Raw genomic sequence first — 17,047 nt, forward strand, 5'->3', positions numbered from 1 at the left:
AAGTTGGCGTAAGACAGTTGAGAGGGATGGAGATTATGTGGAGCAATGAAAATATTGTTCTTAAAGGATGTATCTACACACTGTAAAACTTTCAAACATGTAGAATAAAAGATGAATTAAAAAATAGTGTGCTTTTCTTTTGGAGTGACCCTCGTATTATAAACAATGTATGTCTCTGATAGGCTTTATAAAACGTATCGCTGACTGTGCACGACCACAGATCCAAAGATGGTACTTCCGGTCTGATGTTGTCGTCGTGGAGTAACAGAGCTCTTGGCGCACAGTAGTGGGTAGCTGTTTTTGGGCGAAAGATGGAGTAGACAGTTTTTGTGGAGTGCTTTGTGAAATCACCAAGTGTTAAATTATAATGTAGGAATTATGAGTACATGTATTACTGGACATAGAAGCGTGGAAGCAGAAGTCATCATGCAAGCATGGTAACGATGTTAAATAATTATGACTTTCGTTTTGCCGCGCGACCGCTACGGCCGCAGGTTCGAATCCTGCCTCAGGCATGGATGTGTGTGATGTCCTTAGCCTAGTTAGGTTTAAGTAGTTCTAAGTTCTAGGGGACTGATGACCTCAGAAGTTAGGTCCCATAGTGCTCAGAGGCATTTGAACCATTTTTTTCAAATCTCATCGTATGTGAATCAGTTAGTAAAAAAGGATGTAATCTTTCTGAGTAATGTAATTTCAATTGTCAGATGTTTTGATATGCCAAACTTAACCTTAAATATAATTTCACTAAAAAAATTAGTGTCTGTAATTCACCACAATCAATAACGCCTCCCTGTCCAGGTATATGTTTCTCAAAGACACTGGATGTTTGTGAAAATGTTTCCATTTACTAGCCAAAAGAATTTCATGTACATTTCAGAGTATTACGGACAGTATTGGACACCGCTGAGTCTGTAGCTAGTACATTTTATTCTTCTTCATAAGAGTCGAGAATATATCGCGTTCCACCATTGCTGCTTTAGAGGTAAGGCAATTTCATTTATTTGTTATGCGCACAGGGACCAAAGTTACCAGTTTTGAGTATGGCCAGATGATTCAGTGCTTAAGAGGCTGAATGTATTGTGCAGAGACTGTATTTCTTTATTGGTATTGGGAGTTGCACTGACCAATCGATTCGTAAAGTTTTGCTAACAATAACACAGAGTAAGCACACCACTTGCAGTTACAACACGCTACTCGGTAACTCCAGTCATATATCCATTCCTCAGTCACGCATTCGTTCAGTGTACGACAAAGCAGATCAACTAAGACAATTTAATTTGTTATGCGCCCAGGCACTCATTTAAGTATTCCAGAAAAATATTTTTTAAAGAGCGTTACAACTACACGTTACACAGCTCTGCGTAATGTGCCAGACTGCCAAGGATAAGTTCCCAGTGGTGCAAATCGACTTTTTGCAAACACGTACAAGGTGGCGTAATTTAAGAACCAGGAATCTTACTCTGAAGCCATTCGGCCTGGTAGGTCCTCGTTTACGAGTAAAAGCCGAAAAACAATACAGCCTGTTACTCTAGAGCAATACCATAACATATGCTCTCGACTGCCGACGTAGCGTAATGGATAGCATAAGAGACCGAAAAAGAGGAAGTACCGGGGTCGAATCCTGTTGCTTTATGACAAATTCCCTTTTATAAATTAATCAATTTTCAGCCGCATTCCTTATTTTCATTTACGACAGTAAATTTGTTTTAAGCATTGAAAGCTCATGTGTGTTTCGAGATGTAGGACAGCGTCTAGGAAAATGCAAAATGGCTTTCAAATATCGCATTAAATGATGGGTTGAACTGTACGTTCTTGTGTTTCCGAGGTGGAGCTACAACTTTAAAACAACTGTTGTTTACTTTTTGCCAATTTCTTCCTGTATTCGTTGCTTGCTCCGATGACAAAGGTCAATTTGGTGAACATTTTTAAAACTAACTTTCTTTTATACAGATGAGACTAAAACGGTTTAAAGAATGCACACACGAGGAACTGGCTCCTCCGAACATATAGTAACGCACTGATCTTGCGCACACAGGCCACAAGACAAAAGATGACAGACGACAACATACACAGATCACTTATGAATCCAGACCAATGGTCAGTGATAGACAGAATAGCGGACACTGTTTGAAGAGTATTACAAGAGGAATAAGCAACCGAGAAAGCGTATAGAGACGAACGCAAACAAAATGTGACGGTGGGTGCCTGCAGTAATAATAGAGAAAAAGGAACACCATACTGTAATAAAATTCTACGCAAATCACTGGCCTTTTGTTCATACGAGAGCAATTGCGACCAATCATGTGTTGCAAATCCGTTGCTTCAGATGAAAACTGCTTCGTTAGTCATAACCTAAATCCTACATCATAATAGTTGGTTCTGATGCAACATAACAGACACTTTCGGCCACCCTCCCGCCGGATGTTTGAGTCCTCCCTCGGGAATGTGTGTGTGTGTTGTTCTTAGCTCTGGCTCTGAGCACTATGGGACTTAACATCTGAGGTCATCAGTCCCCTAGAACTTAAAACTACTTAAACCTAACTTAACCTAAGGACACCACACACATCCATGCCCGAGGCAGGATTCGAACCTGCGACCGTAGCGGTCGAGCGGTTCGAGACTGAAGCGCCTAGAACCGCTCGGCCACACCGGCCGGTCTGTTCTTAGAGTAAGTTTAAGTAGTGTGTAAGTCTAGGGACCGACGACCTCAGCAGTTTGGTCCCTTAAGAATTCACACACATCTAAACATTTGAACTTTCGGACATTACACAAAACTGCTTGAAATTATCCTTCGCTTACCATATCGATATTTATAGTTATATCTACTTTACCAGCTTCTTCGTGTGCTCCAAAGTTTCGTTTGGGTTTCTCTTTTAGAAATCATTCACAGCTTCGTAAACACGTACTGGAAGTCGGACCACTTATTTTTCGCAGTGACATAATAAGTTTTGTAAGTCCATCAACTTTTCCTGCAAAGACTCATAATTATGAGAACAGTAGCCATCCTAAGTTTGACACTGATTTATAAAGAATCGAAGACGAAAATATAAATTCATAGATTCTGACAGCTAGAATCATTTAAAATACGTTGTTCTGATCACTATTAATTAATTAAAAATCGATAAAAGTATATCAGTAATGTTAGTAATACTTTCCCTAGACAAAATCTATTGTCAGTTCAGAATGTTCTGATCAAAGAGATTAGTTTGATCTACTCACAATAGCATATTTATTTTGGTATTTTACTAGAAATTTTTTTTGTATATTTTTAACTCTTCCAACACCTATCAACTCAGTTCGATCAGTACATTATAAACACAGTTTGCATATGACCAGGAACAGCAGTGTCTGAGGGAATCTCTGTGTCACTTGCTTGCACTGAACTATCTGCATTATTAACCACCGACATCATTCAATACGATACTTCAAATGTTCAAATGTGTGTGAAATCTTATGGGACTTAACTGCTAAGGTCATCGGTCCCTAAGCTTACACACTACTTAACCTAAATTATCCTAAGGACAAACACAAACACCCATGCCCGAGGGAGGACTTGAACCTCCGCCGGGACCAGCCGTAAGTCCATGACTGCAGCGCCTAAGACCGCTCGACTAATCCCGCGCGCCATACTATACTTCATTTGAGTCATAATGTTGTTGTTGTGGTCTTCAGTCCTGAGACTGGTTTGATGCAGCTCTCCATGCTACTCTATCCTGTGCAAGCTTCTTCATCTCCCAGTACCTACTGCATCCTACATCCTACTGAATCTGCTTAGTGTATTCATCTCTTGGTCTCCCCCTACGATTTTTAACCTCCACGCTGCCCTCCAATACTAAATTGGTGATCCCTTGATGCCTCAGAACATGTCCTACCAACCGATCCCTTCTTCTGGTCAAGTTGTGCCACAAACTTCTCTTCTCCCCAATCCTATTCAATACTTCCACATTAGTTGCGTGATCTACCCATCTAATTTTCAGCATTCTTCTGTAGCACCACATTTCGAAAGCTTCTATTCTATTCTTGTCCAAACTATTTATCGTCCATGTTTCGCTTCCATACTTGGCTACACTCCATACAAATACTTTCAGAAATGACTTCCTGACACTTAAATCTATACTCGATGTTAACAAATTTCTCTTCTTCAGAAACGCTTTCCTTGCCATTGCCAGTCTACATTTTATATCCTCTCTACTTCGACAATCATCAGTTATTTTGCTCCCCAAATAGCAAAACTCCTTTACTACTTTAAGTGTCTCATTTCCTAATCTAATACCCTCAACATCACCCGACTTAATTCGACTACATTCCATTATCCTCGATTTGCTTTTGTTGATGTTCATCTTATATCCTCCTTTCAAGACACTGTCCATTCCGTTCAACTGCTCTTCCAAGTCCTTTGCTGTCTCTGACAGAATTACAATGTCATCGGCGAACCTCAAAGTTTTTATTTCTTCTCCATGGATTTTAATACCTACTCCGAATTTTTCTTTTGTTTCCTTTACTGCTTGCTCAATATACAGATTGAATAACATCGGGGAGAGGCTACAACCCTGTCTTACTCCCTTCCCAACCACTGCTTCCCTTTCATGTCCCTCGACTCTTATAACTGCCATCTGGTTTCTGTACAAATTGTAAATAGCCTTTCGCTCCCTGTATTTTACCCCTGCCACCTTTAGAATTTGAAAGAGAGTATTCCAGTCAACATTGTCAAAAGCTTTCTCTAAGTCTACAAATGCTAGAAACGTAGGTTTGCCTTTCCTTAATCTTTCTTCTAAGATAAGTCGTAAGGTCAGTATTGCCTCACGTGTTCCAGTATTTCTACGGAATCCAAACTGATCTTCCCCGATGTCGGCTTCTACTAGTTTTTCCATTCGTCTGTAAAGAATTCGTGTTAGTATTTTGCAGCTGTGACTTATTAAACTGATTGTTCGGTAATTTCCACATCTGTCAACACCGGCTTTCTTTGGGATTGGAATTATTATATTCTTCTTGAAGTCTGAGGGTATTTCGCCTGTTTCATACATCTTGCACACCAGATGGTAGAGTTTTGTCAGGACTGGCTCTCCCAAGGCCGTCAGTAGTTCCAATGGAATGTTGTCTACTCCAGGGGCCTTGTTTCGACACAGGTCTTTCAGTGCTCTGTCAAACTCTTCACGCAGTATCGTATCTCCCATTTCATCTTCATCTACATCCTCTTCCATTTCCATAATATTGTCCTCAAGTACATCGCCTTGTATAGACCCTCTATATACTCCTTCCACCTTTCTGCCTTCCCTTCTTTGTTTAGAACTGGGTTTCCATCTGAGCTCTTGATGTTCATACAAGTGGTTCTCTTATCTCCAAAGGTCTCTTTAATTTTCCTGTAGGCAGTATCTATCTTACCCCTATTGAGATAAGCCTCTACATCCTTGCATTTGTCCTCTAGCCATCCCTGCTTAGCCATTTTGCACTTCCTGTCGATCTCATTTTTGAGACGTTTGTAATCCTTTTTGCCTGCTTCATTTACTGCATTTTTATATTTTCTCCTTTCATCAATTAAATTCAATATTTCTTCTGTTACCCAAGGATTTCTACTAGCCCTCGTCTTTTTACCTACTTGATCCTCTACTGCCTTCACTACTTCATCCCTCAAAGCTACCCATTCTTCTTCTACTGTATTTCTTTCCCCCATTCCTGTCAATTGTTCCCTTATGCTCTTCCTGAAACTCTGTACAACCTCTGGTTCTATCAGTTTATCCAGGTCCCATCTCCTTAAAATCCCACCTTTTTGCAGTTTCTTCAGTTTTAATCTACAGGTCATAACCAATAGATTGTGGTCAGAGTCCACATCTGCCCCTGGAAATGTCTTACAATTTAAAACCTGGTTCCTAAATCTCTGTCTTACCATTATATAATCTAACTGATACCTTTTAGTATCTCCAGGGTTCTTCCATGTATACAAACTTCTATCATGATTGTTAAACCAAGTGTTAGCTATGATTAAGTTGTGCTCCGTGCAAAATTCTACCAGGCGGCTTCCTCTTTCATTTCTTAGCCCCAATCCATATTCACCTACTACGTTTCCTTCTCTCCCTTTTCCTACACTCGAATTCCAGTCACCCATGACTATTAAATTTTCGTCTCCCTTCACTATCTGAATAATTCCTTTTATTTCATCATACATTTCTTCAATTTCTTCGTCATCTGCAGAGCTAGTTGGCATATAAACTTGTACTACTGTAGTAGGTGTGGGCTGCGTATCTATCTTGGCCACAATAATGCGTTCACTATGCTGTTTGTAGTAGCTTACCCGCATTCCTATTTTGCTATTCATTATTAAACCTACTCCTGCATTACCCCTATTTGACTTTGTGTTTATAACCCTGTAGTCACCTGACCAGAAGTCTTGTTCCTCCTGCCACCGAACTTCACTAATTCCCACTATATCTAACTTTAACCTATCCATTTCCCTTTTTAAATTTTCTAACCTACCTGCCCGATTAAGGGATCTGACATTCCACGCTCCGATCCGTAGAACGCCAGTTTTCTTTCTCCTGATAACGACGTCCTCTTGAGTAGTCCCCGCCCGGAGATCCCAATGGGGGACTATTTTACCTCCGGAATATTTTACCCAAGAGGACGCCATCATCATTTAATCATACAGTAAAGCTGCATGCCCTCGGGAAAAATTACGGCCGTAGTTTCCCCTTGCTTTCAGCCGTTCGCAGTACCAGCACAGCAAGGCCGTTTTGGTTATTGTTACAAGGCCAGCACAGTCAATCATCCAGACTGTTGCCCTTGCAACTACTGAAAAGGCTGCTGCCCCTCTTCAGGAACCACACGTTTGTCTGGCCTCTCAACAGATACCCCTCCGTTGTGGTTGTACCTACGGTACGGCTATCTGTATCGCTGAGGCACGCAAGCCTCCCCACCAACGGCAAGGTCCATGGTTCATGGGGGGGGGGGGTTGAGTCATAATACACGTGGGTAATTCCGACGTAGGGCATGTCTGACGCAGTGGCGATGACGTCACAAACCGTTAGAATAAAGGCAGCAGCGTCAGCTGAACGGGAACACTTTTGGCACCGGCACTTGCGGGGCTTGTGGTGACACTCTCGACAAGTGTTAGAAGACGCTTTGACAGCCACAACCGTGCGTATGTTTTCAAGGGCGCGGAGTGTTCTTTTTGAGTAAGGTCTATATGCACTGACGCCCGGATGAAACTGGTATAGGCATCCACATCCGATTACAGAAATATGTAAACAGACAGAATACGGCGTTGCGGTCGGCAACGCCAGTATAAGACAACAAGTGTCTGGCGCAGTTGTTAGATGGGTTAGCGCTGCAACAATGGCAGGTTATTAAGATTTAAGTGAGTCTGAAGGTGGTGTTACAGTCGGTGCACGAGCGATGGGACACAGAATATCCGAAGCAGCGATTAAGTGGGGATTTTCCCGTGCGAACATTTCACGAGTGTACGGTGAATATCAGGAGTCCGGTGAAACATCAAATTTCCGACGTCGCTGCGGCTGCAAAAAGATCCTGCAAGAACGATACCAACGATGACTGAAGAGAATCGTTCAACCTGACAAAAGTGCAGCCCTTACTGCAGATTTCAATGCCAGCCCATCAACAACTGTCAGCGTGCGAACCATTCAATGACATCATCGATATGAGCTTTCGGAGCCGAAGGCCCACTCGTGTACCCTTGATGACTGCACGTCACAGAGCATTACGCGTCGCATGGACCCGTCATCTCCGACATTGGAGTGTTGATGACTGGAAACATGTTGCCTGGTCGGACGAGTCCCATTTCAAATGGTATCGAGCGGATGGACGCGTATGGGTATGGAGACAACGTCATGAATCCATGGATCCTGCATGTCAGCAGGGGACTGTTCGAGCTGGTGGAGGCTCTGTAACTGTGTGGGGCGTATGCAGTTCGAGTGATATGGGACCCCTAATACGTCTAGATACGACTCTGAAGGTGACACGTACGTGAGCATCCTGTCTGATCACCTGCATTCATTGATGTCCATTGTGCATTACGACGGACTTGGGCAATTCCAGCAGGACAATGCAAGACCCGACACGTCCACAATTGCTACAGGAACACTCTTCTGAGTTTAAACACTTCCGCTGACCACGAAACTTCCTAGATATGAAAGTTATTGAGGATATCTGGAATTCATTGCAACGTGCTGTTCAGATGAGAAATCCACCTCGTCGTACTCTTACGGATTTATCGCGTCAGTTCCCTGCAGCACTACTTGAGACGTTAGTCGAGTCCATGCCACGTCGTGTTACAGCTCTTCTGCGTGCTCGAGGGCGCCATACGCGATATTAGGAAGATGTACCAGTTTATTTGGCCCTTCGACGTATATTTTCTATGTATTTCTAGAAGCTACAGCCCAGTAGGGAAAATGATTTCTGTGTAAAGGTCTTACGAACGCAAGAGAGACGACTGAGGAGCGAGTCGTTCAAAGAGGGACTCAGGAGTGTTAACGGCCGGTTAAGATAAACCGAATAATTGGTAGAAACGGGAGTTATATTTTTCGTAAATTAAAGTGTTTCTGAATAGTATTGGTCGAAAGACTACGTTTGGAAAAAGAGAACGTACTGACGAAGAACAGGAGTTCAAAGCGAGACGATGGAAATGTTAAGTCGATAGCTAGCGAACGCGATGTAAATCGCTGAAAAGTTTTATTAAACTGTGAGAAAAGCGTTGAAAGAACGTGAGGTTTGGAGGAAACACGTGGTAGAAATTTTGTGGCGGAGAATGTCATTATTTTCGGGGAAAAGAGTGTCGAACAGGGAACATTCTAGAAGACGGCTGCTGCCCTGTTATGACTACAGTTCACTAAATGTTTACTTTGGAATCAATAGAGAAGAGGAATCTCAAGAGTAGAAGACATCAGGAAGAAAAAGAAAAAAAGTTACAAGCAAGAAGATTTAGACCATCGGTGACGAGGTTAGGAGGAAGATATCATAGAGCCATAGAACATTTTCGAAACAGCGGCAACCTAGTTGCGAGACTGCTATTATATCGTGACATATTCCAAACAAACAACCAAACTGATTTACAGTTATATTTGATGTCGGAAGAACAGGTGAATTTTATGATTCTACCGCATTTCGAGCGAGAAGGGAGTGACAGCGTTTCAGGCATTGCACTGTGATTTGTCATGTTTTTAAACTATGTTTAGTGTGTCGGGCCCGAGATTCTGGCCGTTTATTTTGCCTGCGAGTAAAAAACCGACGATTTGCTGTTCAAATACACATTTAAGCAGATGTCATTGTGAAGGTGAAAGTCCATGTTCGTCATATTAACTCGACATATCTTACACCGCACCTTTTGGTGCGTGGGAAAGTTTTTTCAAAGTGTATTTATCGATAGTACGGCGTGTCGGAGCAGAAAAAAATTTTATGTCAATTATGGTAACTTATTTTCTAAATCGGTGAAACCTCCGTCGCCATTTTACTCCAACTCAATGATATTTCAAGACAGCAACACATCGGCACCAGAGTACGTCGCTGCTGTCATCCTGAGGAATGCCACATCTGTGACATGCGACTCAGCGATCAACAATCCACAGCCATTTTGATTGCTGTGTCGTATAGAACAAACGTATAATTGAACATCATATTAAAGTGCACTACAAATAAAGAACCGTAGCAATGTTACTTAAAACGATAGCTAACATTATCCGACAGTGTACTAATTAGTATATGTGAAGCACATAACTTTATCTCGCTGCCAGAACTTTACAGATAACGATATAAATTAGCGGTGTAATATGATAGTTCATTAAAGTCATACTATCACTTTTCATCACATCATCATACTGTCTTTTACCAAAATACTTATTTGTTGGAGCTTTTGAGCTGAAAATAGAGACTGTTGTGAAATAATTAAGCTGACAGCTATTGAGGCTTCGTACACTAGTGTTATTATTGGGTATTACATTCAAGTTCAAAAATGGTTCAAATGGCTCTGAGCACTTTGGGACTTAACTTCTGAGGTCATCAGTCCCCTAGAACTTCCAACTACTTAAACCTAACTAACCTAAGAACATCACACACAGCCATGCCCGAGGCAGGATTCGAACCTGCGACCGTAGCGGTCGCGTTGTTCCAGACTGTAGCGCCTAGAACCGCTCGGCTGCCTAGAACCGCCCGGCCACATTCAAGTACTAAACATTTCTACAAATCGTGTAACTCCAGTTATGGTTGACATCGCTAACGTTTGGTCATTGCGATCAATCTGAACTCTTGCTACACTGATCTTTTAAGAAATGTCAGCAAACCTGTTCTGTTTACTTGCTCTGTACATAATGATACCAGAAAACATGTTTGAGAAGTTTGCCAACACATACTTTTAGTGCTTAACAGTTAACTGACAGCAACTATTCCTAAAGCAGCACCTATAACATCTGTGTATTTATATCTGTTTATGTGTTTAATTGTCTTATAAGTGAGATTGTGGCTGTGCGTGTGTGTTGTATGAGTCAGGTGTAGAGAGAAAAGCTGTCAGCCAGATATTTTCATAAGTACAATCGATCAAATTGGAAGCTTTCCGCATCAGATTGAATTTGACAGAAGGGACGTGGCCCCTCGAGCTATGTTTAGTCAGCAAAATGTTGCTGTGGCCGCGTTGTATACATATTTATGACTGTGTAGTATACTCCTATCAGAGATAAAACACAAGGGCTATTCGGTAAGGTCCGATCGGGTGCTTAGTGGAAACCACATTGAAAATCGGATGAAGTTTTGTACAGACGTGTTGGGCGGTGTCTCTAGTATGCCCGTCGATTGCATCACACCGCTAAGTACTGGGTGGACGTTGAGCACGTTAAGATGCCTAGATAAATAACGTCTCCCAACGAGTATGAAAGCCTGCTGATAGATTTTTCCTGATCTCATGCAGCCCACATAATACAACGGTCATCCGTTTTCTTCTTCATGACAATTCTCGGCCGCTCTCTGCAATGGCAATGAAGCAATGAAGACGTTCTTGCACCATGTAGGGAAGCAGCCTACTCACGCCGTATAAAATTCACATCAGTCTTTCCATTGTGCGCCGCTGTAATTAGCTCTGACGTCATAAATGTTGCGCAATACTTTAAAAATCAAGTAAATAATCTGAAACGTTTCTATCATGACAGGAGTAATACTGAATCAATATGTGTTGAATATCAGTTCAATAACTTTAATCATTTTAGAAATTTGGACGTTTTTCTGTAAAAATCATTGGCGCAACAGAAAAGAGCTAGAAACTTAAAAATTTGTATTTAGATTCCTTTTGCATAATAATTTAGTAGAAACAGTATTCTGGATCCCACAAATTACAGTTTTTGTTGAAATTCATGATTTTCTGGGTTTTGTCTTAGAAATTAAGGAAGCAAGATAGATTAAGTAGGCTAATAAATAAGGCTAGGATGTTTAAATTTAAGTAGAAGGGAGATCCGCTATAATCATAAAGATGTGAGAAGTTTCAATTGAATAACTGTAAAACTATAGCGATAGCGTATCTCCAAAGGGCAAGTTCAGAGCTCGTCTACTGCGTATAGTGTAATTAAATTAATTCTGTCGCCCAAAATATTTGACTTAGCCACGTCAAACTTTTATTATGATTACTTACCTGTGTGCTGATTGCACATTTAAATTGTAAGCTTCATCGGCCATCAGCAAAGGAAGCAATGATTTATTCAATAACTTAAAGTGGTGCATTACTAGCCCAGCGGCTAGTCGGGAGAGCAATTTTGATCAGGCGTTCCCTTAGCCGTCCGCACCGCGGCATTATACACTCCTGGAAATTGAAATAAGAACACCGTGAATTCATTGTCCCAGGAAGGGGAAACTTTATTGACACATTCCTGGGGTCAGATACATCACATGATCACACTGACAGAACCACAGGCACATAGACACAGGCAACAGAGCATGCACAATGTCGGCACTAGTACAGTGTATATCCACCTTTCGCAGCAATGCAGGCTGCTATTCTCTCATGGAGACGATCGTAGAGATGCTGGATGTAGTCCTGTGGAACGGCTTGCCATGCCATTTCCACCTGGCGCCTCAGTTGGACCAGCGTTCGTGCTGGACGTGCAGACCGCGTGAGACGACGCTTCATCCAGTCCCAAACATGCTCAATGGGGGACAGATCCGGAGATCTTGCTGGCCAGGGTAGTTGACTTACACCTTCTAGAGCACGTTGGGTGGCACGGGATACATGCGGACGTGCATTGTCCTGTTGGAACAGCAAGTTCCCTTGCCGGTCTAGGAATGGTAGAACGATGGGTTCGATGACGGTTTGGATGTACCGTGCACTATTCAGTGGCCCCTCGACGATCACCAGTGGTGTACAGCCAGTGTAGGAGATCGCTCCCCACACCATGATGCCGGGTTTTGGCCCTGTGTGCCTCGGTCGTATGCAGTCCTGATTGTGGCGCTCACCTGCACGGCGCCAAACACGCATACGACCATCATTGGCACCAAGGCAGAAGCGACTCTCATCGCTGAAGACGACACGTCTCCATTCGTCCCTCCATTCACGCCTGTCGCGACACCACTGGAGGCGGGCTGCACGATGTTGGGGCGTGAGCGGAAGACGGCCTAACGGTGTGCGGGACCGTAGCCCAGCTTCATGGAGACGGTTGCGAATGGTCCTCGCCGATACCCCAGGACCAAAAGTGTCCCTAATTTGCTGGGAAGTGGCGGTGCGGTCCCCTACGGCACTGCGTAGGATCCTACGGTCTTGGCGTGCATCCGTGCGTCGCTGCAGTCCGGTCCCAGGTCGACGGGCACGTGCACCTTCCGCCGACCACTGGCGACAACATCGATGTACTGTGGAGACCTCACGCCCACGTGTTGAGCAATTCGGCGGTACGTCCACCCGGCCTCCCGCATGCCCACTATACGCCCTCGCTCAAAGTCCGTCAACTGCACATACGGTTCACGTCCACGCTGTCGCGGCATGCTACCAGTGTTAAAGACTGCGATGGAGCTCCGTATGCCACGGCAAACTGGCTGACACTGACGGCGGCGGTGCACAAATGCTGCGCAGCTAGCGCCATTCGACGGCCAACACCGCGGTTCCTGGTGTGTCCGCTGTGCCGTGCGTGTGATCATTGCTTGTACAGCCCTCTCGCAGTGTCCGGAGCAAGTATGGTGGGTCTGACACACCGGTGTCAATGTGTTCTTTTTTCCATTTCCAGTAGTGTATATAAGAACGCTGCGCGAGAGAAAGAAGGCCCCAGTTCTCTCCAGACGGTGAATAGCACACCACCTGTGCCGGAAGTCGCGTCGCGTCGGTATCATTGCTATAAACATCCTCGGATGCCGTAATAAGTTACTCGGGATACGCGTAACCATGAAATAGTTTTCGAGTGAAGTGTTAATTCTGGGATGACTTTAATGATCTATCTTCAGTTTGCGTGTGTCGCACTTTCACGTGCCGCTGCGGGACAGACGTTCTACCATTATATAGCGTGGCGTTTGATGAATATTATCATCAAATTATGGCGAGCATTCACTTAAACATTTAATTTGAACAGTTATAGTTGCATCAGCGCATTAGACCCTGAACTGTTCTAGTAGTTGGATTGTGTGAATTATTTTTGGTCTGTGACTTTCAGAATATAGTGAACCTTTTATAGAGAATCGTTTTTGATTATGAATCCCAGACAATCTCCTAATTCCTCAGAGCTGTAAGCTGTAGCTATAAGTGTATTTCTCAGATGAAGTGGGCACTAGGAATTCTAATTACAGGCTTCACGTTTTGCTAATCACTTTCTGGTTGCCAATGTTGTAGTTAGAGAGCCAGTGTCTATTATATCTCTTAAAAGAAAAAAATAATGTTATGTTGTTTATTTAGTTGAAACACTCTCCTAGTAAATTTGTTTGAAAATACAAAAGAGATATAATAAGCAAAATAATGAATTTCGTAGGTTGCCAATTACGTATTATATCTGGTTTTATCGAGCGCCAGGCTCCCTACAAATTACTGTAAATGCAATAGCGTAGTAGTATTCAGCTCTGAAATTATTACTATCACAGAAAATAGACAAGTTTTAATAAAATTATTTCACTGGATTACTTCAATTAATCTCACAGAATATTTTTACATAATTTCTTCCGCTCCGGCTATTACATATAGTGCTGTGAAAAAAATATTTTTAAATGTACCGCGTAATGACGGCTAATTATTAACAGTCAGAGGATTACTGTTACTCGCTCCGCAGCAGCTGGAAACATGCTAAATAATTTTCATTAAATATTCTTTTCATAAGATAAATGTGGCGTAGGTTCTTGAAATAACACACGGAGATCACTTTATACTAATATATTCTTACTAAGACACAGTTTACACCATTAAATATCTGCAATTACGTTACGACAGAAACAAATGCTAGCGCTGCACAATAGCTTGCGTACCTTATTCCAGATCACACCAGAACGAACAGAACAAAACAGACTAGACAGAAGAATGAGCATTGCATTGTATTTTATACTCTATCAAAGATAATCACATTATACTCTCATACAATAAAAATAATGTCTTTTCTGCATTTATCGATATATATATTGTATATTTTTACAGTTAAATCAATGTTTGCAATTAATTTTGCGTCACATACTGTCTGTTTTATTTATGTTTCACCTTGATAAGGGTGAATATCGCAAAAGGGACACTACACGGCCCCCTGGGCTACAAGGAACACACTACTTAATGTTTGGTCCTTGTAGACCACGAGTGTCACTTTTCTTTCGTTCGTTGATCACTTTCAGTTCGCTTTACCGTGTATTAGTTCATAGGTACACATTCATTTTGAGTCTTTTTACATAACATGGCTGGGGACAGTTACAATATAACAAGCTCTACCATTTGGACGAGGGCCGCAGGGAAACCCCAGAAAAACCTCGGCAGAGCTGATAGATTTAACCCTTTGTGTTACTTACATAAGTTGGTTCTACATGTTTTGGTACTACAAGTATTTACATCAAATATAAAATTTTCTGAAAGAGAAACAAACATATAGTTTTTATATGAAAGTGCTCATCACATTTTTTTATTGTGTTGGTAATATTTTGAGTTTTTTTTATTTTTGTCGGCGCATTTCTAGTCGTGTGGTGTGGATGAAGCTGTATGTCGCTACCGCGATGCCTCGTGCCCGTTGCCATGGAGCGTCGGCTGGAAACTGTTGTCTTCTTTCTTGTCCGTAGGCGGCGGTCAGGATGTGGAGTACGGAACGACATTATTTTGTCTGCGTGGTGCGTCTGCATTGTTGCGCACCGCTCGTTAAGGTTTTCAGCACGGGAGAGGATGTTGACTCGTGCAAATCATGAAACAAATGCACATATGTTATAGAACGGATTTTGTAAGATGTTATGGCTGTGGGTAAGAATTGATTAGTCAACATTATTGCATCATCGAGGCACAGGCTCAGTTACTTGGTATTTTCGTGTTCGTTTGCACGTACTGGTGCTGAACGATGCAGGAGATATGATGCTGAAGTAAGCACTGCACATCCCTGTTGTCATCCCTTCGTATGGAATATTTATGTTTCACTATTTTTGTTTGACGGCGTTCCACCGTAGTTGCCATTGCAGTAACGTCCTACTACGTGGTCCGTGACGTCATATTAATTGTTGGCGCACAGGAGGTAGCGTCCAAACTGAAAATGTTGTCTGTACAGTTTCGAACACACACTGATCACAGTTTTGTGTTTTCGGTCACTGCACACAGATATGTTTTGTTAATGTTTGTACCTCGCGTTTTTTCAGTCGTACAGCACATAAGTGTTCACTGTCCAAGTTGATCACTAATACAGTTCTCAAAGTTCACACTTCCTCCGCGCATACCAACACACTATTATAGTTCCTGTTAGTATTGCTTACAGCATGACTTTGATACAATTGTATTACATGATTACTGGTTTTTTTTATATCACATAGTGACACAGATGTCTGTTCGTTTACACAATATGTTACAATGAAATTTCACAGATCAAAAGCACTTTTGTTCTGTTATTGCATACAATTAAGTGTTACATCATACATGCAACGGATTCTGGCCCGACTTGCAATATTTTTATATTTAAGCATTAATAAATTTGTCATAGGGTATATTCATTTGGGGATTAGGACCGCTGCGCATGTGCTAGCTCCATAAGCTGTTAGCGTAATCACGTATCCTATAAAAGGTTTGCAACTGTCAAAAACAGGCTCTAAAGTAGAGCTCTTATTTAATCTCAAATATTGTGGCTAGATGCTTATACTTTCTCTTTTACGGTCAAAGCACAGCATCACAGATGTCACATGGTATGTGCACAGTCTTTTGCATATACCATTTCTATTCATTTTTCATGTGACAGATTAGAATATTTAGTGCATTCTTTAAATAAACATTTATCACACAGCATAATAAAATTTATAGTTACTAGCTCTGATAACCACTGAAAAACATCTTACACTTACTGATTATGTTTCTAAACAAATACTATCATTGGACTGATGGTCCTTTAGCTTCTTTTTACTCATTTTTGAAGGCTGATGTGTAAATCATTCCTTGACATAAAGACAAAACATCTTACATACTAAGCACAAACAAAACATCAAATTCTTACAACTACACAAAAATATATATTGAAGTCTGTGCAAAACCTACATATTACATAAAAATATGGTAAACCATTCATGTCCTATTGTCAGGTACCACAAATTTCTTTAAGTCCTTATAGGGATACAATCCTTTGATCTTCCCGCTCATCACATCAGCTATAAGGTAGCTACAACCGTGCGGTATTTGTATAATTTTAAAAGGTCCATTATACAGCATTTGCCATTTCTTGTTCTTCTTTGCTATGAGTGGCGACTTAGGATGGTTTCTTACCAAAACTAAGTCGTTTATCTGATATGGGACTGTCCGTTTTATTGACTTGTCATATCGACTCTTTCGTTCGGATTCAGTTAGATAACATGATTCTTGTGCTTTATTGTTAAGGGATTCGGTCCATTGAAGCGTTTCGTTGTGAGTTGTGTCCGAATAATATTCTCCCTGGCC

The sequence above is a fragment of the Schistocerca cancellata genome, chromosome 6 (genome assembly GCF_023864275.1).
Source record: "Schistocerca cancellata isolate TAMUIC-IGC-003103 chromosome 6, iqSchCanc2.1, whole genome shotgun sequence".
Lineage (NCBI taxonomy): Eukaryota > Metazoa > Arthropoda > Insecta > Orthoptera > Acrididae > Schistocerca > Schistocerca cancellata.